Source organism: Microtus oregoni, unplaced genomic scaffold, assembly GCF_018167655.1.
Source record: "Microtus oregoni isolate MIOR12 unplaced genomic scaffold, Mior012 000017F_ref0000208, whole genome shotgun sequence".
Lineage (NCBI taxonomy): Eukaryota > Metazoa > Chordata > Mammalia > Rodentia > Cricetidae > Microtus > Microtus oregoni.
In genome coordinates this window covers 11,089,244-11,112,065 of record NW_024543076.1, presented here as the reverse complement: position 1 = coordinate 11,112,065, position 22,822 = coordinate 11,089,244, and the positions used below count along the sequence as shown (strand labels likewise).

The following is a 22,822-nucleotide window of genomic DNA, read 5'->3' as shown; positions in this document are numbered from 1 at the left end:
GACTGTCAACAGACATATTTACCCTCAGCCATGCTAAGTGAATTTGAGTCTCAGAGGCTGGAAAAGTTTTATTCCTGGTTTGAGGGGAGCTTATGTGTGACATCTGGAACCACTGCAAGAGATCTTTGAAGGGGGCAGGGAAGCCAAAGCAGGCGGAAAGACTGGAAATTGGAAAATGCAGCTCTCATTTTCAAAAGAGCACAGCGCTCAGCTTGGAGGGGCCGGGGAGAGTTAAAACTGAGTTAAACTCTCAGCTAAAACCTTGACAGTTCAACTTTGCATTCACAGGCAAAGTTTCAAATCAGTCGGGGCCATTGCAGGTTGGTGGGAGACTCGCAGAAGGTGTGCTCAGGTGCTCAGGTGTGTCCAACCTGTGGTCCACCTGAGACCACTCCAGCACAGTTAGGAGTCACAGCCTGGCACATTGTCGAGGGCAAGGATGTCTCACTGGATCAAAGGTGAGACGGTCCCGGGAGTGGATTCTGCACATAGCAGGTACTTTTAAAAAGTGTTACTATATCATTTGATTCACATCATGATGTGTATTTTCATGCAAAGTCAGGCCCTTAGGGAATCAAACAGACACAGGGGTCTATCTTAGGATACTGAAAATCCAATTCTACCGAATCACATCACAGTGAGCAGCAGACTCAGCCAGCATTGATTGACGACTTACTGGTTATTTTAACTGTCACAATCCAATGCACAGGTCTTATTATTAGTCCTATTTTACACTATTAAAAAAAATGGGAAGACATAATATGCAAGCCGGGTGCAGTGACACACTTTTAATTCCAGCCCTTGGGAGAGAGACAAACTGATCTCGGGGAGTTCACCACCCCCTGTTCTATACAGAGAGCCCCAGGATAGCCAGGGCTGCCTACTGAGGCACTGCCTTAAATGACAATCAACAACAAGAAGAAACCACAGGACTTTGAGCCACAAGCAAGCAGGATGGTTCAAAAACAAAGAGCAGATGAAGCTCACTCCTGCTGGCTGGTGTCAGGGAAGGAGAGGGGAGAAGCAGGTGAGCCCTACCTGCTGTCCTGTGATGCACAGAAAAAAAGAACTGCAGTCCCGAGTCAGCTGATCCTGAGTCAGCTGGCTACGGCTTTGAACAAGGCGCCTTTTACCTGCTTCCGCTCTGCCTTTGTTAAAGATAATGGTGATATCTTTCAAGGTATTGTGAGAATTAAGAGCTCCTGTCTGCCGGAGCTCAAACACACGGAAACAGCTACGGCAGACACAGTGACTGGCGCTGAGGGAGCTGCACCTTCAGATCCAGCACCTGGGAGGGATACGCGGTGCAGAAGGTGCTTCGGTGCAATGCAGGTGTACTCTGGGAAATGCAGAAAGGCAATGGGGACCTGGAAGGGCTCGAAAGAAGAAATCAAATGCTACCTTCTTGTTTGATTTTGGTGGGCTTTTAATTATCAGGCCAAGAGAAAGACTATTAATCTGAGCAAGATAACCTCAATATTCTCCTACATTTAAGATACATTAGTGGGACTGGAAATGTGGTTTAGTTAAGAGCATATACTACTCTTGCAGAGGGCCTAGGTTCAGCACCTAACACTCAAAACAGCAGGTGGTTCAAGACTACCTGTAACTCCAGCTTCAGGGGAATGTAACCCCTTCTGGCCTGCTCAGATACCTGTGGTGCACATGAATTCACAGAAGCATACAGATATGCACATATATTAAATATATAATATAAATATATACATATATTTAAAAAGTCTTCATTATGAGGGCTTTTCGGTATGTTTTGTCTGTAAGAAAATCTAGTGTGCATGGTTTATGTCATGGTTTGGATTTGGGTATAGCAGGGCAAATTATACTTCTGCCCTTCCACTAATCCTTCAAACACACTTCTGAGATCTTAGCCTTTTTGCACAGTGACAAGCTGCACATAACCATTAAGCCCAACCCAGCTGCAACCTCCTGTTCTGGCAGGAACAACTCCCAGCACTGTCTACAAAGTTTCCCTGTCATCAGAAGAGAGGCGGTGCTGGAGGAAGAGGGCCACACAGCCTTAGAAACAGGAGCGAATGGACAGCAGCCGGCACTGTGCTCTCTGATGCAAACAGGTAGGGAGCAGAGAAGCCTGAGCGAAAAGGGAGACAAATAATTCATGGGCCATCCACTCTAGCTTCCTGAACATGACCATAACAAGTAAAACAAGGAAGAAAACGGAGCCCAGCAGTAACTGGCAACCCAGTGACAACCACAAAAGGCTGGGGGTGGGGTCACCACCCTAATTTTGGAGCCATGCAAAGATGCGGGCTTGCGCCCATGCTTTGTTACTCTTCCGAGGTAAAGTGGTTACCTGGGGTACCACTAGAGGTATCACAGTGTGTTTGGGGGACAAAGCAGGTAAGGTGAGTAAAGACAGGCAGGCACCATGTAGAAACGCATTGACCCAGATTTCTCACGTTCCCGGGTCTCAGGCTTCCTGACGCGCGGGAGCGCCAGCCATCATCTAGTCTCTTCTCCGACTCATACCCTGTAAGACTTCAGAATCTCAGCCTCCAATGCGCAAAGTCTCAGACAGTGCCGGGGGTCAGCATCCTTTGCTCACCTGAGGTGTTTATGAAGATGAACTTTCCCCCAAAGTCTGCTGCCAGACCACCTCTGCCCTAGCGTTAACTCGGGGGAAGAAGGTGTTTAGTTGCTGACTATGAGAATAACAAACTGGGCATGTTCAGTGACTCAGCCTTACTTTTCTTCCCCTCGGGAAATGTCTACCTTCAGGAAGTATGCTATTTCCTGATGCCTGCATCGAAGAGGCCACTGTGTCTGCCACTGCAAGGAGAAATATAGGTGCATTTGGGATTTGGGTTCCCAGACTACAGATCTAGGGCTGTATTTTCCCCTTGATTTGTTCTAGTTTCAGTTTCTGTTGCTGTGATAAGCAGGGATAGCAGGACCACGAAACAGTTCATTCGCCTCACTGGGTTACAGTCCATCATTGGAAGAACCAAGGGAGGAACTTGGAGGCAGAACAGAAGCAGGCAGCTGAGGAACTCTGTTCATTAGTCTGCTTCTTCTGGCTTACACAGCTACCTTCCTTATACAACCCAGGACCACAATCGCAGGGTTGGCCCCACCTAGAGTAACTAGCAGTTAAGAAAATGCTCCAGAGACCAATGTGATAGAGGCAATTCTTCAGGGGCGGCTCCTTCATAGGTGTGGCAAGTTGGAAATTGATACTAACTGTGGCACTTCTGCAAGATATAAAGTTGAGGTCAAGTGTGTTGGTGCACACCTGTAATCCACGAGCTGCAGTGACTGAGCCAGGATGATTGAGAGTTCAGCGGCAACCTGGTCTACATAGATAGCCCAGAAATAAAATAAGTAATAAATAATAAATAAAAATGGATATTTTGGGTTTTTTTAATTGTTGTTGTTGTTGGTGATTAGTTTTTGCAAGACTGGGAAGGTCTATTTTTGCTATTCTGTAGTTTAAATTAGTTTACCATCTGCTTTTCTTACCAACGTCCTCAAAGTCAGGTGGAAAGAAACAGTATTCCTTGTCTATTGGGGGTCCCGGAGACTCTGTGTGAATCTCTACAGACTGGCTTGGCCACACAAACTTACCTGGTTCTCAGCAGAGACTTGGGACAAAACTCAGGGAGGACTTGGCCTTGTAACTTACTCGCCTGTGGAAGCTCAGTCGCCACCCAATAGGAAGCACAGTTTTCCCACCAGTTTTCTCTGTTGGGAGAAGACCTGGTCACAGCGTGCGTTTATCCCAGCTGCTGCCAAGCTGCCAGCACACTGGGTGGGAATACCCAGAATACCTCTCATCTGTCGGTCAACTCCAGGTCTCACAGGCCCATCTAATCCGGGACCTCCACTCAACAACCTGGTACTGAAAGGGACTGGGGAAACCTTCCAGCCGTCCAGGTAAGGCCATGCCTCTGCTCTGCCTCAGTTTTCTCCAAACTCTCTCAGCTCCAGTCAGTGGTGAAGTGGGAGGGAGGAGGCAGAAGAAGAAAAAGAGATGGCTGGTGCGTGCTGCACGTATCCGGCCGGCAGCATCGTCTGGTCTACTGCACGTATCCGGCCGCAGCATCTGGTCCACGCAATCATGACTTCACACACCACTACGCGCTTCACTTCCTGTGGCCAGTCACTCCTTAGATAACTCCGCCACAAGTACCTCACACGGGACAGCACAAACAGAACTCAGGAGCCTTTTGCGGTTCAAATATTTATCTAAATAATTGCTGATCAAATACCAGGCAGATAAACAGTTCTTTCTCCTGCCAACAGAACCACCCGCTCTCTTACTCCTGATTCACAGTCTACAAAAGAAACCCTTTCAGAAAACAGACGCCTCCCGCAAAGACACGCTGTTTTTCAAGTCAGTGCAAACAGCTGCATATTTTCACGTTGCAACATTGGGTAAGAAGTCAACCCCTCCGGGCAAATGCACGGCTCAACACTTGAAAAATACAGGACAAGGGCTGGGAAACGGCTCCGTGGGCAAGAACACGTACAAGCTGGAGGACCTTAGTTTGGATCTCCCAAACCCATGGAAAAGCCAGATATGGCCACACACACCAGCAACCTCATCTCTGGGAAGTAGAGCCAAGAGAGTTCATCACTCGGGGTCAGTGGCCAACTAGCTTAGCGTAAAGAAAACACCAAGCAACAGGGAGCTAGCTCCTCCAGGTTCAGAAAGAGACCCTGTCTCGAGGAAACACAGCAAGAGCGGTGGAGCGGGACAGAGAGATAGCTCTCCTCGGGCCTTTCTGCCCAAGTGCACCACAACCCCATGCATCACACACGCACCCCCAAAACACCACTACCAGCAAACCCTTAGGTTTGTATAGACTTTCTGTGGTGCTGTTTCTACAGGGAGCCTGCCCCCTTTCCTCCTGCTACTTCTGTTACTGCAATGCCCACTGTATGATTGGTCTCTCTCCGCTGGTTCTTACTGCTGTATCTGCTTTTCCTCCCATGCCTCCCCTGTGCCTCTAAACAGCATCCTGATAGATATGGTCTCCCTGGAGCTCTGATCCTCCCGCCCACTCCCACAGGCATGACAGGGAATTGTTAGTGATAAGATTTCACAACAGGAAGGTCTCTTGAAAACTTGTTTAATTCAATCCAACTTCTTCTTCTTTGTCGTCTTCGTCTTCATCTTTTTTTTAATTTTTTGTTTGCTTGTTTGTTTCTCGAGACATGGTTTCTCTATGTAACAGTCCTCACTGTCCAGGAACTCACTGTAGACCAGGCTGGCCTTGAACTCACCGAGAGATGCCTGCCTCCCAAGCGCTGTTAAAGGTGTGCGCCACCACCGTCCAGTTCAGTACAACTTAATTTTTTTAAAATAAAACCAAACACACCTAATAACCAGAAAAGTGAATTTTTACGTGCCAGCAGTTATGACAGACCTGGGGCTGGGACTTTAAGCTAGAGGTTAAATTCAGTGTTCTCGTTCTGCTTCTTCAACACTAAAGGGGAGAGTGAGGACTAACACCCCTCAAACTGCCCAGAGTGGCTTCTCCTTAGGTAAGAAGGTAAGCACCGATTGGCTGGCTGATTAAAAACAAACAAACAAACACACACAAACAAAAACTCTGATGGTTTTTAAGCCATTTAAAGCAACATAGCTCCCCCCATTTCAAATGAAGTCATACAGAGGACATCTGGGCAATAAAAACGTATCGAAATTCTCCGCTCAATCACGGCAGCAGAGTTCAGCCTCTCCCAGCTCTTACTCACACACCTCCAAGAACCTGAAAGTTTGCCTCTGTCATTCAGATAACCCGTGAGGCCCGTGAAGTCCACAGTTTTCCTCTGCCCTTGCCCAGCCTCCAAGGCCTGCGGAGTTTCTGCCTCCTAAGAACGACCTATCTTCACGGCTCTGTGAGGAAGCAGTTCCTGGCTGCTCAGCCCTAAGGACAGCCTGTGTGCTTTTCCTCTCCAAACAGTTGAAACCATTCTCTTCTCTCACTCCCAGCTCCTCAAAGTGTGGTCCATATCTAATCAGAGCTCACCTGCCCTCCATCAATCCCCACCCATCAAAGCGCTTTCAGCCACGCCCTGCCTCTTGAGCCAATAGCAATTCTCTCTGGACCCTTCCAGGAGCTGACTTTGTTCCTGGTCCCCCTTTCATTGCTAATTTTTAACCCTTGCTCCTCTGTAAATGTTTGCGCTTTGACTCTGTTCCTGAATTGTACTTTTCCCCAAGCCCTGACTCTACTTTGCTTTTTCCTCTTTCGCTTTTCTCTTCTAGACCTCTGAGGACTTTGATAGACAGTGGGAGCTGCTGAATTGAAAATCTGTAATCCTTGTTCACCCTGAAGCAACTTTCTACTAACAATCAAGTAAGTTTCCTTGGGTCTCTGTCTCTACAGCCTCTGAAATGCGGAGATCACATGAGGTGCGTGTTTAAAATGCAGCCGCCTTAGGTCCTTCCGTCCCCTCTCTGAATGTACAGACGGGAACGTTTTCGTAGGTCAGGGGGCTGATACAGCAGGCCTGGCCCAACACTCAGACATCCAGGAGAACGGGCAGGATGGAAGTGCCATAGGAGGATCGGAAGTTCCAAGAGAAAGAATGACAGCCAAAGGTCGTGGAGCGTGAGAGGGCTAACCTGAACCACACTGAGAACTAAGTCTGTTCTCCCCTCTGCTGGTACGTCACCTACATCACCCACGGCAGGGACAGTTCAGCCCTTTCTTGTCCTCTGCATCTGCTGGTCCTTGGTTTCCTACAGGCTGGGATGCCGTATTGTACGCCTGACAGCAGCATGCTGGGATTTGGTTCCCACAGCTGCTGGCTCAAGCTTCTTACATCGCATCATTAATCTTTGCCTTGTTCCTCTTCAAAACAGAGCTAATGAAGTTACCTGCCCTGGTGTGTTCTGAGGGTTAACATCATCCCAGCAAAGCCTTCGCACCCACCTGGCACACTGTCAGAATGTAACTGGTTTAATCCCTGTCATTGATGTAAAAGTTAACTTCCTAAAAGAGAAGTGTCTTTCTAGATAGAGGGTTCCTCAAAGGCAGGTGGCATAGGTTTCTCTTTCCCCTCTCTCAGGTAAGACTCTGGGGCGAGTGTACCTCTTGGATGTCCGTGTTGCTCAGCCAAGATGGTAAGTGAAGGTCAGCAGCTGGTCTGAAACACTGTAGGCAAGCAACACCCTCAGTAATTATAGAACAGGGCGAGCCACCTTATTCCCCAACTGGGAAGAGGAACATCACTTTTCCTCTTCCACCCAGCTGGCTGACACCTCCCTTCATCCAACCACAGTCAAGGAGCCAACCAGTGGTCCCCCGGGGCAGGAGCACAGGCTAGGAGGCTGCCTGGGCAACCCGGGGGAAGCTGCCAGAGAGTTTGTGTTTACTGAACACTTGTGTTTATTATTGGAGACCAGGAATTCACACTCCCATGGCAGCACCAGCAATGCAAGCTCATCCTGAGTCCCGGCATGCTTTTAAAAGGCGAACCGTCTTCACTTTGATTTTCTTATATAACCACGATGGGTAGACTTGCCAAAGAATGTTAAAAATAGGACCAAAAAAAAAAATCAAAGAGAAAAAGTGCCTCACAGTTTCTACACTGACTGGCATGGAAACTGTTGACTCACAAAATTGAGGTGGGTGCGAGGTTTTTCATTGTTTAGGGGAGCTGTTTGGGGTTTTCCCCTTTATTCTTTGAGTAGTTTTGTTTGTTTTTCCCACACTACTTGTTAGTTACAAGTCAGGGTGCCACCACTCTTCTACAAAACAATAAAGGCTGCAGGAGAAGAGAAACGTCCTCAAAAGTCTCCAGAGGCCACAGCAACTTTGCCAAGGGAAGTGTCTACTTGGAGCGAGCCACAAAAAACAGCCGCCACGGAAACCAGACTCAGCCAAACCCTGCAGCGAGACTTGCTTTGTTTGGGGTTCAAGCAAGAGTCCAGGAAACCACATGCATTGGCTTCTTTTCCATTTAAAAGTCTACATCCACCAATACCAGGTGATAAGGGCGCCTGCATTAGTGTACCCATTGACTGTTCTGGAGGAGGTGAGAGGTTGCCCTAGAGAGCATCCAGCACCTAGCAAGGAGATGCAGGCAAGCGCTAGGTCACGGTCCATCCCCTTTCCCGCTCCTCTCCTCTTCTTCCCTAACCACTGCTCTTTTTCTCTCCAAAGTCTCAAAATGTAGCCCAGGCTGGCCTAGAATTCACCAGTGATCTGCCTGCCCACCTCTGCTTCCCATGTGCTAAGATTAAAGGTAGGTGCCCCAATACCTGGCCTCCTCTTCTCTTTAAATGACACTTCATTCTTTAAGAAAAAAGCATCTGGAAAGATGTCATAGGTTTCCACAAAAATTAGGATGACTCAAGCCATTTTTGTTCCAATTTTAGTCAATAAAAACCTCAAAGACCCAATATAAGCAAAAGTGAAGACTTCAGAGTGCCAGAAAGACAAACGAGACTGTTGGACTCACATCAGAAAAAACCAAGTGTCTCAAAGCCACTTAAGCACATCTCAAATGCAGCTCTTTCTAGAACTGAGCAAGATACAAGTGTTTGCAAACATTTATATTTTAAATCAGATAGCTAGTGCCAGACGCTACAGATTTCTCAGATTCTAAGTGACTATACAATGAGCTGGTCTCTGGTTGATTCCTTCTGGTATACCCTATTCCAGAGCAGCTTCTAGAAAATGACAAACACTGACAGAGCAGGGCAGCGTGGCCAAGGAGCCCTGATTTATTTCAGCTTTGAAAGGTTTCTACACTTGGCTTCTAGTTTCTTCAGGGAATGCAATCCACACGACTCTGCTTGCCGTCTGAATAAAGTGCATGCTTTTCTCATCTGGCAGAGTAATCTTGGGAAATGCTGAGGACAACCTGTCCTGCAGTCTGACAGAGGCAAACCGGGGAGCGTCAGGTCATGCCGGGACACAAAGGGCTTAGGAAGCCTTGCTCTCCGGAAACAGCTTACAGGACATAGACATGGAAGGGACAAGGTTCTAGTTTGTAGGGCACCTAGAGAAAGGAGCTGGCTTTCTTTTGTTACTGAGGTCTCATTAGGTAGCACAGGCTGGTCTGGAACTTGCTGTGTCAACAGGGCTGGCACTATGTAGACCACGCTAGCTGTAAACACATGGATTCACCTGCCTTTGCCTAAGGACTGGGATCAATGGTGTGAGCTGCCACAGCCAGCTGGAGTGGCTTTCTAAGCAATCACAGGAGAGATGAAATGACACCCTGAGACCTAGGTTCTTAAACTCAGCCTTATCAAAAGGAGCTACATACCTTTTGGCTTGCAATGGCTCAAGAGTGAAGTGGACCGCAAAGGCAGAATGGGTGGTAAATTGTAACTCCTCTGCCTATGTTAATCCTTACACAGGGACTGTTGATGAAAGTCCCTATCAAGATGCTTCCTCCAGCTTGATCATAAGCTGTTCAATCCCTCCCAGCTCCATAACTTGCAGACAATAGGAAAAGGGAGAAAAGACAGCTTGCGGTTCATTTGGAAGGCTTCTAAGGTAGACCAAGCCCAAAGGTGGGACGCATAACCTAATAGCCACAGTAAATAATATCCATTGATATTTACATACTAAAAATCTTAACCCTGGTAGTGTTTGGATATGAGGTCTTTGGGAAGTAGCCATGTCACAAGGGATCCCCTTCATAAGCGGGACTGGCTCCCTTACAATAGGGACGCCAGAGAGCTCTGTTGCCCCCAAGAAGGCCCACATGAGAATGAAGGCATGTTATCACCCTAATCTTGAAAATATAGAATTAAATCTCTGTTGTCCAAAAGTCATCGGGTTTAGTGCACTTAGCTATAGCAGACTGAACTACGACCCACAGACATTTGGAATGACAATTCACATTTTTACGAATAGGGCTGAGATGTGTTTAACTTTCAAAAGCTACCTCAAATTGCATGGGAAGAAGATAGAGGAATTCCTACATTAATCTGTATTTCTCCCAACAATCTCGGAGTAAACAGAAAAACAGTAAAACTTAGTTTTGTGACTTATGAGGAAACCCACGTACTCCAGGAAGCCCATGAGCCCTGAGGATTGAGAAGACATGACTCAAGTGGTATTTCCCTTGACATCACAGGCCTACCTGACTCCCGGCTGGGCAGGCCGAATAAACCTAACCCAAAGCCGGTAAACAAGTAAAGGCAGGGATTTTTTTTTCATGGCCCAGTCCAGGTCATCATAACCCAGACTAGCTACCAGGATGACAGGGATGGCATGTACTGGTTGATACTTTTGTATCATACGACACGTCACTATTTCCCGTTCTAGAACATTTTGGAAGGGTGGGAAGAAGGAAGTCAAGATAATTGTGGTAAAGTCTGTAAAAGGCTGTTTCAAAAGCTCTCCCTCTCAGAAGAGGAATAGCAAGGGAAAATATTCAAACAAAATGAACTAGAAGTCTGGAATGAAGCTTTCATAAAGAAAAGTGATATACACAAGGTCTTTCACTTAAGGCTTAGAGTTTTATAGATCTTTGGGTCACCTCAAACTTACTGGGGATGACCTTGAGCTTCTCATCCTCCTGCCTCCACTTCCCAAGTGTTTACATTACAAATGCGGGCAACGGTGCCATCCAGATGAAATCTTAAAACGTGAATGTGTGCACAGTGGTGCACACACATCTGTGTGTGTGCAGCAGTCAGAGAACAACAGGTGTCTTCCTCAATTATTTCTCCACCGTATTTTTTTTTGAGACAAGGTCTCTCACCAAACCCGGAACTCACCATTTCTGCTAGGTCAGCTGCCTGGGAGCCTCTGAGGCCTGCTTCCCTATGCTCTCCAGCATTAGAGGTGTGTATTGCCAGGTCCAGCTTTTAACCGGGGGCTAGAGATCTGAACTCAGGTATTTATGACTATGCAGCATGCACTTTATCCTCAAAGTCATGTCCCTTACCCCTTAAAATGCTTTTTGTTCCCTCGGCAAACCTACCTATTGAAGACGAGTGTATAGGGTTATTGTTGCGAGCAGGTTTCTAAGATGGAACTCAGTGATCTGGGTCTCTAGTATCTATAATCTAGTGTAATCAATCCTCTGTTTAGTGGGTGTGGACCAGTGACTTCCTTCTGGAATACCAGCAAGATGAAACAATTCAATTATTGAGCTGTAAGAACTGTGGCTTCTGTTTGTTTAAATACTTTTCCACTCTTTCTTGCTTACTCTGAAAAAAAAAAATAGCTGTCATGTTGTGACATGGCAAAGGACCGATCAGTTACCGGTAGGGCAACGAGAAACAGAGGTTGACTAGAAGTTGTGTCCTGCTGGCGACCGATGAGAAAGTCAGACACAGCTTGAGACTTTCTCTCAAGTGATCCTATACCCAAGAGTCAGCGAAGCTGTGCCGTCATTCTTGTGAAATAACCAAGTGTCGCTGTTAAGCCACGAAGTTGAAGGGGCACTGATTTCCTGAAGCAATAGATACACATGCCAATTTAAGCCTCACTGATGACAGCCACTCATAAAGACGGAGATGACACAGAAGTCCATCTAGAGGGAGCTAGCTCCAGAGTGGTGCAAACACTCAAGAAATACTGCCTAGCTCTCCAAATACAATAAGGTTAACATACCTGCAGCGATACTGAAAAAAGTCCACAAACACTGGGGTGGGGAGGCGGGGGTTAGTACAAAACAACATGCTACTTCTAAAACACTCCTGTGCACCCCAGATAAGCTCCTCACCCAGTTCCAGCCTCAGAAAGAATTCTATACCAGGATAGATTTATATATATGTGTATATAAACACACACACAGATGCTCATTCCTGATTCTCCCCCTTCACACTGCTTACCCAGTCCTTCCATAAATTATATAGTCTACCTTTTAGTTGACATCACGTCTCATGCTCTCATACCACCTACACAGGAACTACTCCCACGTGAACCACCCCTCTCTGCCTTCCCTGATTCCAGGATGGACTTCTCTGCATTTGCCTTTCCTCATCAGGGAACTTTAGAAATCCAAGTGAAATCAGGCCACTGACCTCTCTGAACCCTGAAAGGCTTCCCACCATACTCAGAATAAAAGTCAGAGTCGCTCTGTTAACTCACGAAGCCTGGTATAGAGATCTTATCTCCGACCTCGCTCCTGCTTCTGCAGCTCTCCCCTATTCACTTGCCTCATCTTCACCACCTTGTTTGATGTTTCCACAGCACATAAAATCTGCTACCACTCCAGGGCTCTGTTAGTTTGCTGGGGCTTCTGTAGCACAGCATCGAAAAGCACTTGGCTTCTAAACTGGAAAGGCACTGTCTCATTTATGGAAATCTGAAATCCGTGTGTTGGCAGGACAGTGCTCTCTCTCTGACGGTGCCAGGGAACATCTGACCTGTGCCTCTCTCCTAGTGTCCCGTGGCTTGTAGACTCAGTGCTCCAATATCTATTCTCATCTTCACCTGGTGTTCTTTTTTTTTTTTTAAGATTTTATTTATTATGTATACAATACAGTGTGCTGCCTCCATGTATGGCTGCAGGCCAGAAGAGGGCACCAGATCTCATTGTAGATGGTTGTGAGCCACCATGTGGTTGCTGGGAATTGAACTCAGGACCTCTGGAAGAACAGTCAGCGTCCTTAACCTCTGAGCCATCTCTCCAGCCCCTCACCTGGTGTTCTTGTGAGCCTATATATCTTCAATCATCTCACTTCTTATGGAGACAGCTGTCGTTTGAGATTAGGGACTCGTGCAACTCCAGTGGAACTCACTTCTATTCCTAAATAAAGTCACTTTCAGAGGTACTGCAGGTTCGTTTTTTAACGTGAATTGCAGGTGGGGCAAATAATCCGACCCATAACAAGAGCCTGTGCAATAACTGTTCCCTTTCCCTGAAAGGAAACCACAGTGTGACTGCCACAGGAATGTGCCTTAGAGTCTTCTAACGGACAGGGAGCCTAAGGGCCAGGAACAGCTGCTGTGCCTCCCAGGGGCCACTCCTAGTGCAGGACTTGGCATGGCGAGGACACCAAAGCAAAGCTACCTCGGGGAGATGAGAACTCACCCAACAGGTGGCTTCAGCTCCAAGACACTCCAAAAGCCTCAGCAAAATCTCAGGGCAGTACAACGTGAGGATGCTTCCACTCAATTTTCCCCTTCCTGATGGATTCCCCAGTGTCCCCAAAGCTAGTTCCTCCTTTCCTCCCAGGTTCAGACAGCGCATTCAGGAGGACTTTGCACTTCATCCCACACTCTTTAAGAGTCACTTTGAAATTCTTGGTTAATATTTAAAAAGGGGTTTAACAGTTTCCTTTTGCACTGGCCTCAGATCTTAACTAAGAGTTTGCTGTTGTAGTTTGAACATAAAAACTTCCCCAGAGGCTCAACTGTTTCAACAGTTGGTCCTGAACTGGCGGCTCTGTTTGGGAAGCTTGTGGATCCTTTAGGAGGTGGAGGTTGGATCGTCCGCCCAGGCCCACTTGCTGTTCACTCTGTGTTTAATGATTGCAGATGTAGGTAGCATGACCGGCCTCCCCATCCTGCGAGCATGCTTTCTTCACCATGATGGACTGTATCCTCTTGAACCATGAGCCAAAATGAACCCTCTCCTGCTCTTACTGCTTCTGGCGTTACAGCAGTACAAGAAAAGAAAAACTCTCTTGCATTGTTAATCCCATCTTGGTGCCTCCTTCTTGGAGACCCTGAGCTAATCTCTCCAGTATCTGCATGATGCCTCATCTCCTTATGCAAGCCTTTGACTAAGGGTCCTTTGCCATCCAAAGTAAAATACAGTCATCCAACCTGGTTCTTCTTGCTTCATTTCCATGACTTCATCCGATTTTATTACATTTTTACTTACTGATCCTTATGCCTTTCTTTCGAGGGGATCAAAAACTTTTGAGTTGTTCATGATTGCACCCTAACAACTACAGGAAAGCCAGGAACACTATAGGCAATTAATAGTTTGTGAATATGTTTACTTTATAAAGAAATAAATGTCAGACTCAATTCACCAGCATCCCCCTTCAACTCCAATCATATTAAATAGAACACAGGGTGGCCAGCACAAGAATGTACCTCATGGGCTGGAGAGATGGCTCAGAGGTTAAGAGCATTGCCTGCTCTCCCAAAGGTCCTGAGTTCAATTCCCAGCAACCACATGGTGGTTCACAACCATCTGTAATGGGGTCTGGTGCCCTCTTCTGGCCTGCAGGCATACACACAGACAGAATATTGTATACGTAATAAATAAATACTAAAAAAAAAAAAAGAATGTACTTTATAAACTTGGAAAGTCAAAGTAGTGGGCCCAACTACTTTCAGCCCTGTGCTGAGACTGAAATTCCCAAGGGAGGCCAAGTGATATTGCCCTTAGCAGTGCAAGGAAAGCACGCCTGAACGACAAAACTACACCATCAGAATTCTGGAAATCCATCTTCATGGAAATAGAGTTAGAGACACTACAACCGTCACCCAGGAAGCAGGCTAAGTCTGTATTGTGTTTTGTCAGAGTCTCATATTTAAATAAAAAGCATATCCAAAGACTTTGAGGAGGTCATCTACCAAGCACCAAGCCAATGCCATGCATAAGCATGTCACCAAGATTTACACTGTTTAGATTGCACGAGAATCCTGAGCCAATACATCACCACAAAAATGTTCCTTGGACCAGGGAACCCCTTCGCAGAAGCAAGCTCACATTGCTTCGTAGGAATACTTCCTTCCATAGCTCAAGGTTCACGAGGCTCCCTCAGGACAAACCATCTCTACTAAACAAGTCAGACAACGATCTGAAAAAGCCAGACGAGAAACCACATCCACAGCGAGCCATACAAATAGCACCCCGCAAACTGAGAGCAGGAGGAAAGCCACCACCTGCGAGATCTACACACTAATAATGCTTACTACAAGTCTCTAACCAAAAAGGGAAAACCTAAGAAGCACTATCCTCTCTGAGAAAAGGAAAAAGAAGTAATTAGAAATCTTTCATGTTTACATCTTTGTTTGATTTGATTACATCTTACTTATTTGTGGGCAGTGGGGCTGCATTGGGGGCGATGTCAGTGAGTTAGTGCGTGGACACGTGTGGAGAGGAACAACATGAAAGGGTTATATCTCTCCTACACTAGGTTCCAAGGATTGATCTTAGAGTGGCAAGCAACTTTAGCAGCTGAGTTGTCATGATAGCTTGTAAACAGAGTTTAAAAAATACAACGCGAGCCAGGTACTGTAATCATAGCTGTATCCCTACAGCACTGAGTCACTGAGACAGGAGTGTTGCCTTGAGTTTTAGGCTAGCCTGACCTACTTAGGAACTCTAGGCTATGCACTGAAACCCTGCCTCAGAAATATAATAAACAAAGGAAAGAGAAAGAGGAAAAACACAATGTGAAAAATTGCATGTTAGCTGCAGTTGAAAGAAAAATCAATGTTATGGAAGGCAGACCTGAAGAAAATATCTTTTCTTTTCTTTTCTTTTTTTTTTTGAGACAGGGTTTCTCTGTAGCTTTGAAGCCTGTCCTGGACCAGGCTGGCCTCGAACTCATAGAGATCCTCCTGCCTCTTCCTCCCAAGTGCTGGGATTAAAGGCGAGCGCCACACCACCACCACCTGGCATATGCATTGATTTTATAAAAGAAGCTCTTGTAGGATTCTAAAGACAGGGAGCCTGAAAACACAGGAGAAGTTAGGATTAGGGTTGGAAGCACACATGGGAAGGGTGTGATTCCCGGGATGTAAAGGTATAGATCACTTCAGAATTTAGAGGCTGGGAAACGTTTGAGTGACTCAGGATGGAGAGCAATGAATCAAATCCCTTAAATAAAAATTTATTTACAATAAAAAAAAAGAGTGTAACAGCTGACAACCTTCCAAGTGCCTCTAAAGGAAAAACGACAAACCCCAGTGACGATAAGAAAACAGAAGAGGAGAAAAAAACGTCAGAAATTGTGGCGCAAACGTGAGGCACAAGATCCCGCAGAAGTGAACTGAGAGACAACAGCAATGAGAACAAATGCAGAAGAACTCGGCGCTCAGCCGAAGGTCGCCCTGAACGGAAATGCCTGCTTGAGCAGAGGGGAACAAGGCGGTGAGTCGAAAGCTAGGAAAAGGTGCCCTTGTCTTCAGGATCCAGGGCAGCAGGGTTGGGGGTGGCTGAGCCACGGAGGGTACAGGACAGCAGCACGGACGCTTCTCACCTTCTGTAGCCACTAGAGAACAAGGCAGTGCTTTGACAGACAGCAAATCGGAAACCCTCAATCAGGAAATCTGATTTTTAAGCTATGTTTTCCTTTAAAACACACACACATACACACACGGCAGGGATGAGAGGGAGAAAATTTTAAAAAATGTTAATAATTCAGTCCACAGACACAAGAAGATAAAGCTGAACAGACACATGGAGAAATGCACAGTAAGTAAAACATCAAGATGAAAACAAAGAGTCAAAACAAAAGAACAGCCCTGGCGAACCTCCGCTACATGAATGGAAGCCATGTCCTCTGCTCAAGAGCCACCGGCGGCCTCACCCTGTAATTTCCACCCTGCTCAACCTTATCATTTGGCTGAGAGACCTAACATTACCAGATAGGAAAAATGCTGGATAATTCAAACGTAAAACACATGCAGCCCCGAGTGGTCACTCCAAACCTAAAATAATGTCTGGAGTTCCGCTTACACCGAGGCTTCTCTGGGCCTTCCTAGATACCCGGACTTCGCAAGCTGTTCGGGAACACTTGTGATGTTAAAGGCACCCTACAAGCTGGGAAGCACGGGAAAGAGAAGAAAGACGGAGAAAAAGAGAAATAAAGAGGAGGAGGAGGCACGACGAACACTTCTGCTTCTTACTTCAGAGCCCTGGGGAGGAACCAATGTTGCGGGAGCTGGCTCAGGCATCAGACAACAACCAAAACGATATTTACTTTTCTTCTGGTTTGATGGGGCTGCCGCTGGCAAGTGGAGCACTCGGGGTGGGATTGGACCCTTTCAGGTGCTAGGAGCTGCCTTGCCGTGGGCCTGCCTTAAACACTGGCTCTGCCCAAGCAGGCATTTTAGTTCCGGGCGTCTTTCGGCTGAGCGCTGAACTGCTCTGCACTTGTTCTCATCACTGTTGTCTCTCGGTTCACTTCCGCTGTTGTATCTCGGTTCACTTCCGCCTTCCGCGGTCTCACATCCGCCCGCGCTACAACTCCTCACGTCCCTGCACTCTCCTCTTGTTTCCTTCTAACTACGTGGGTCCAGAACCACTCTGGAAGTTGTCACCTGTTCCCTCTTTTAATAGGCACATCATGCATTTTTCACTAACTAAATCCCAAAGTGACCTATATACCTTTACACCCTTTTGATGTGTGCCTCCAATCCTAACCCTAACTTCTCACCAATTTTCAGTCTATGTGTCTTTAGAACCCTACATGTTTTTATTTCTTCTTTATAAAGTGAATGCACAAGTTCATTTAACTTTTACTTCCTTCTGTCTTAATTTATTTCAGTATTATACCTTTCTATATTTTTCTTTAAAATTGTATAACATTTTTTTCATACATATATTTTGATCATATTCAAGTCATTAGGCTTGATGGCACCTCTTTGCTCGGTGCACACATGAAGATTTGATGGGTTTAGGAGAGACTACTGTCTTTACAGTATAAGAAAAATACCAGGAAATGTCCCAAGATTGAAGTAAATGTCTACAAATATATGATAATTACTTCTTTGCTAAATCTATTACTCAAAAATATTTTATTTTGGGCTGGAGAGATGGCTCAGAGGTTAAGAGCATTGCCTGCTCTTCCAAAGGTCCTGAGTTCAATTCCCGGCAACCACATGGTGGCTCACAACCATCTGTAATGAGGTCTGGTGCCCTCTTCTGGCCTACAGACATACACACAGACAGAATATTGTATACATAACAAATAAATAAAAAAAATATTAAAAAAAATTTTATTTTATATGAAAATAATTCACAGGATAATTTTCTTATTTTTAAGAACTCTCGATTGTATAACTCCTGAGAAATCTGAGCCAATCACAAATTGAATGAGATACTTACAGCCCAATGATTTCAAAAAGCAAATTATAAACACGCTTTTCATTGCCCTAAGCAAAAATCGCATTTAATGTGGGGTGTGGGTAGATGTTTGGAATGTGTGTGGGGAGAAGTGGACCTAGAGCCTCGGGAAGTCTCAAAGATCCGGTCCCCTTTGTGGTTTGAAGGTGCAGAGGTGCTGGAGAAAGTGGAGCAATGCCAGGCAATGTGGGATCATGGGATCATCATGGGATCATGGTGGAGGGGGGTCCGTGCTCAGCTGCTCAGCCTCCACGAAATCTTTAATAGAGTTACAAAGCCAAGGAAATGCTATGCCACTGGAACCTTTTCTGACTTTCAACCCAGTCGAAGTTCTAGTGGAAGGAGGGGCCGGCTTGATTTAAGGGCAAGGACAGAGAACAAAGGAGATCAGGGTAGGCGTGCTGAGCGCACAAGGCTCAAGCCAAGTTCTACCTTAGCTAGTGGGAAGCAGAAATGCCCCACATGAGAAGTGTTAGTCTGCGCGCCGTGGGGACTGTCTCTGGAGGGGGCTGAAATCACAGATGAAAACTCAGTCCTTCATGCATGCTTGTATATGATGTGGTGAAAGGAGGGTTAAGGCTAGGGAACTTCAGTCATGGCGAACCCTGATCCGACAGAGTCTCCTAAGTTCCCATGGAAGCCTCCTAACCAGGTCCTTCTACAGCTTCCTTGGACGCTTCCTAGCCAGGTTCCTTCTACAGCTTCTGTGGACACTTCCTAGCTAGGTTCCTTCTAGAGTTTCAGTGGAAGCCTCCTAGCCAGGTCCTTCCATTTAGGTACCTTAAGCTTTACTCTAAAATCAAAACAAAAGTTGTAGGAGTAAAAAGACAAAGGAAGTGAACTTTTCTCTCTTTGCACAACTGACTAGTGAGATGGAGCTAGTGGAAAGTGCAAGCAAAGCTCCTCAATCTTCCTTCACCTGTGACACACACACACACACACACGCACACGCACACGCACGCGCACACACACACGCACACACGCACGAGCACGCACACACACACAACCCTGAAGAAGCCAGAGAGAAAGTACTGCCATCCAAGCGTGGTGGACTCTCCCTCACCTTTCCACATTAGAGGGTCATGGAGAAGCCTCCCTGGGGAGCCAGCCATCCCAGGAACTTTCCCTCGAGGTTGCTCCAGGTGTTCCTGCTGCTTTTCAGGCCTGGGCACAACTTCCAGCTCTGCGCTTGCCCCAGGGCCCTATACCTGACCAAACAAATCAACACCTCTACCCGGCTTGCCTGCAGGTTAGTGTGGGCCTGCAATCTCATTCTCCTCCTCCTCCTCTTCCTCTTCCTCTTCCTCTTCCTCTTCCTCTTCCTCCTCCTCCTCCCTCTCTCCCCACCTCCACTCTCACCTCAGAACCCTAGGTTTCCTCAGACTCTTTCTGCAGGTATCAGGCAGGGCTTCCCCAGGGTGCCATCAAATGAATTCTACGCACACAGTCAGGTTGAGGTACCTGACTTGGAAGTGGTCTCTGGGATATACAGTACTAGTGACCTTTAAACCCTACTGAATGGAATGTGACTGTTAACCTTTAACCTTGCCAATGCAAGCCATCCGGCAAAATCAGCCTTGCCGTAAGTTTTGAAACAGACCACACATCTAAGTCCTTGGCTGGTGGTTTCTATTGCCAGATGGGCAGTTTCAGCTGGATGACACAGGTGTTCAGTCCCACAGAGAGATAAATTATCAGTAACAATAAGGAACAGAGAAATCACTTGCACATCTCTTACTGCATGTTAGTGACTTACTTAGTCTTCAGAATACCTACGTAGTATTTCTATTACTCCCAGGTTATAGATAAGGAAACTGAGAATGGTTACCTAATTTAGCCAAGATTGCTTAAACAGAAAGGATGAGGGATGGGATTCGAACATTGCCAATCAGGTTCCAGGCTACAGTTCCTGCTCGCCAACACCAAGGTCCACCTCTACCAAAGCCAACGGCTCTCTCCTCCCCCAATAGCAAGAGTTTCTGGTTTTGAACATCTGCCCTGGCTTACACTGCTAGATATTTACCCTCCCTGCGCCTCCTAACAGCCTGGTAGGGAAGAGATTAGGAAGCTGATCTTACAGAAGCAGGACAAGGGCTTGTTGAGGTTGGACGGTCCCCTTGAAGATCTGAGCTCTTCCTACAGCTTTCATTACCTACTTTCTTCCCAGGCGGCAAGGCACCCTCCCTGCCACTCTCCTGGCTAAGAGCTAGATGTGTGCACAGCACACACCCCTAAACCTCAGCATTGCCTCCAGCAATTTCCATGCTCCTGGGAGGCCATGCCTCAGGGACTGAGCCTTGGATCCGTCCAGTGTAGACTCCCTTCTCTATACCCCACAACTCCTGCCTCAGCTCAACTCTCTCCAGTGCAAACAGCAGAGTTGCTGTGATACCAATTTTTTTCTCTGTGTTCTCTTTACGTGCTTATTGAGTTGGAGGCATTGAGAATATATGGATTTTGTGATGGCAAAAGTATTAAGACAGTATCCAATAATATACCTATGTATAAAAATGCAGGGATGCTTGCAGAGCGCTTAAATGTGAACTCACTGAGTTGATAGATATGGCAGTATGAAGCATCAAAAATGTCCAGTGAATTTGTCCAGTCAACACTTGTGGCCTGTGCTAGGTTTGTTGAGATGAGCAAAACAGGCAGAACTCTTTTCTTAATGGAATTTATAGTCAAGCTGGGAAAAAATTAAACATATGCATGCTTGAACACATACGTTTGCACATGATTTACAGCTACAAATTAGGCCATATGCTAAAAATGACAAGAGAAAGTGCTACAGCAGCGGACAAGGAGGCAGAAACTGGTTTTGATGATGGTCTTGGAAATGTGTCTTTAAATTTTTAAAAATTATTATTAGTAATATGCTTCTGTCTGTCTGTGAGTCTGTACATGTATGGATGGATGTCCATGGACACCAGAGGTGTCAGATCCCTGAGAATTGGTGCTCAGACAGTTGTGAGGCACTCATGGAAGAGCTGTAAACTGAACTTGGGTCCTCTGCAAGAGTAGCACATGCTGCTGGGCTATCTATCCAGCCCCTGGAAAGGTGTCTTTGAGAGGATAACTTTCCATCAGGACTAAAGGTTTCAGGAAAACACTATCACAAGTAAGGCAAAGAGTGGAGGTGCTTTCCTGTGGACCCCAGACAAGCGGAATGTCTGAGACAGGGACCCTGAACTCTCCGGAAAGCCTGCAGCCTCAGCACCATTCCTCCACGCCTTCAGCATCTTCTGTTCCTGTCCGACACGTGGCAGCCTAAACGCACACCCAACGCTACAGTACAGCAAAGCACCCTCTGAAAGGGCTCCTAAGATGAAGGGTTAGCCACCACGTGGTGGAATGAATTAGCAAGACAAGACAGGATCGTGAGAGTTCCGGTGGAATTAGTGGCTTATACTACAGGGAGATTAAAAATTCGGGAGGTGGTTGAAACTGTAGAAGATGAAGCCTTATGGGAAGAGATGGGTTCCTAGGGGTGTGTCTTTGAGAAAGTATCTTGTGTCTGACCCTGTCCGCTCACTTTGCTTCCAGACTGCATAGAGTAGGCAATCCTATCCACCCTTTCCACCACAGTTCAGAAACAGAGGAGACAGTGACCTTTGAATAAAGCCTGAAGCCACAGGCCAGATAAAGCTTTCCTCCTTATAGCTGCTTCTCCCAAGTACTTTGTCATGGAGAACTGTCCAGCATGGCACACTTACTTATCCACCAAAACACTTACTTGCCACTATTAAAGATAACTCAAGAGTTTAAAAAACGTTGTGACAAATTACTATGGCCAATATTTTAATTTGGTAGTACTTTAAAAAATGACAATCAACTTATGTTCTATCTATCTATCTATTATCTATCTATCTATCTATCTATCATCTATCTATCTATCTATCTATCTATCTATCTATCTATCGTCTACTTTCTTTTCAGTTCTGGGGATATATAGAACCCAGGGATTGTGCATACTTGGCAAAGGCTGTACCACTGAACTATATTCTCAGAACTACCTCTGCTAATTTCATATATATATATATACATATGTATATATGTGTGTGTCTGTCTGTCTGTCTGTGTACATGTGTACATATTATATATATCTACACATACATATTATATATTTACATATAATATACACATTAAATATCTACATATTTATGTAGATACATATATAATCTATGCAGAGATATATGTGTTTTGTGTGTGTGTGTGTGTGTGTGTGTGTGAAGCCACTTTTCTTCCAGACTGCCATACTAATGGCCTCCTATTATGTGGCATCCATGTGACGTAAAAATGGATGTGTTGACTGTATTTCTTTTTGCTTTTCCTAATCCCAAACTTTTACTTGTGGTTTTCTTCCCCTGTCATTTAAGCTTTCTCAGCTATGCACGGGAATCCAGCAGAAGCTCTGTGGGCACAAGTGCTAGTAGTTCCCGACTGTGTTTACATTAACCGCTTGTGTATAAAAAAGGGAGTCCAACGCTCTTATACACATCGACGTTTTACTTAATTAAATGGATAAAGACTTTTCAAAAGGGATCTGGAACAAGCAAGTCTGGCAGTACTAGCAGTAAGAAATAAAATGGATTACCGCTGACTAATTCAAACCTGATGCCCACTGACAGACAGCACATGGAGGTAGCCTACACAAAGGATGCTATCAGTGGGTCCGTCTTGTTTTTAATGAACACACGGGGAGGCAGGCATCACTGAAGCAGGTCCTGAGACATCCGAACTTCGGAGTTTTGGTTAAAATTTTTACTTAACATTCAGCACTCTGAGTGCTACCTAGTTTCTTGTTCCATATTAGGTCTGGTCTTGC

General features: G+C 45.9%; 1 protein-coding gene across 2 annotated transcripts in view; it reads right to left on the bottom strand.

The window, feature by feature from the left end:
* The window catches only part of Mob3b (MOB kinase activator 3B), a 168,960-nt gene that overhangs the window by 108,431 nt on the left and 37,707 nt on the right, over nucleotides 1–22,822 (bottom strand). Inside the window, exon 1 of one of the 2 annotated variants that reach the window (XM_041667534.1) lies at nucleotides 3,601–3,704. The exons of the other annotated variant lie outside the window; for it this stretch is intronic. The gene's annotated coding sequence lies outside the window, so the exon portion shown is untranslated. Of the gene's footprint in view, nucleotides 1–3,600; nucleotides 3,705–22,822 lie in introns of those variants that run through there. 2 annotated transcript variants of the gene reach the window in all.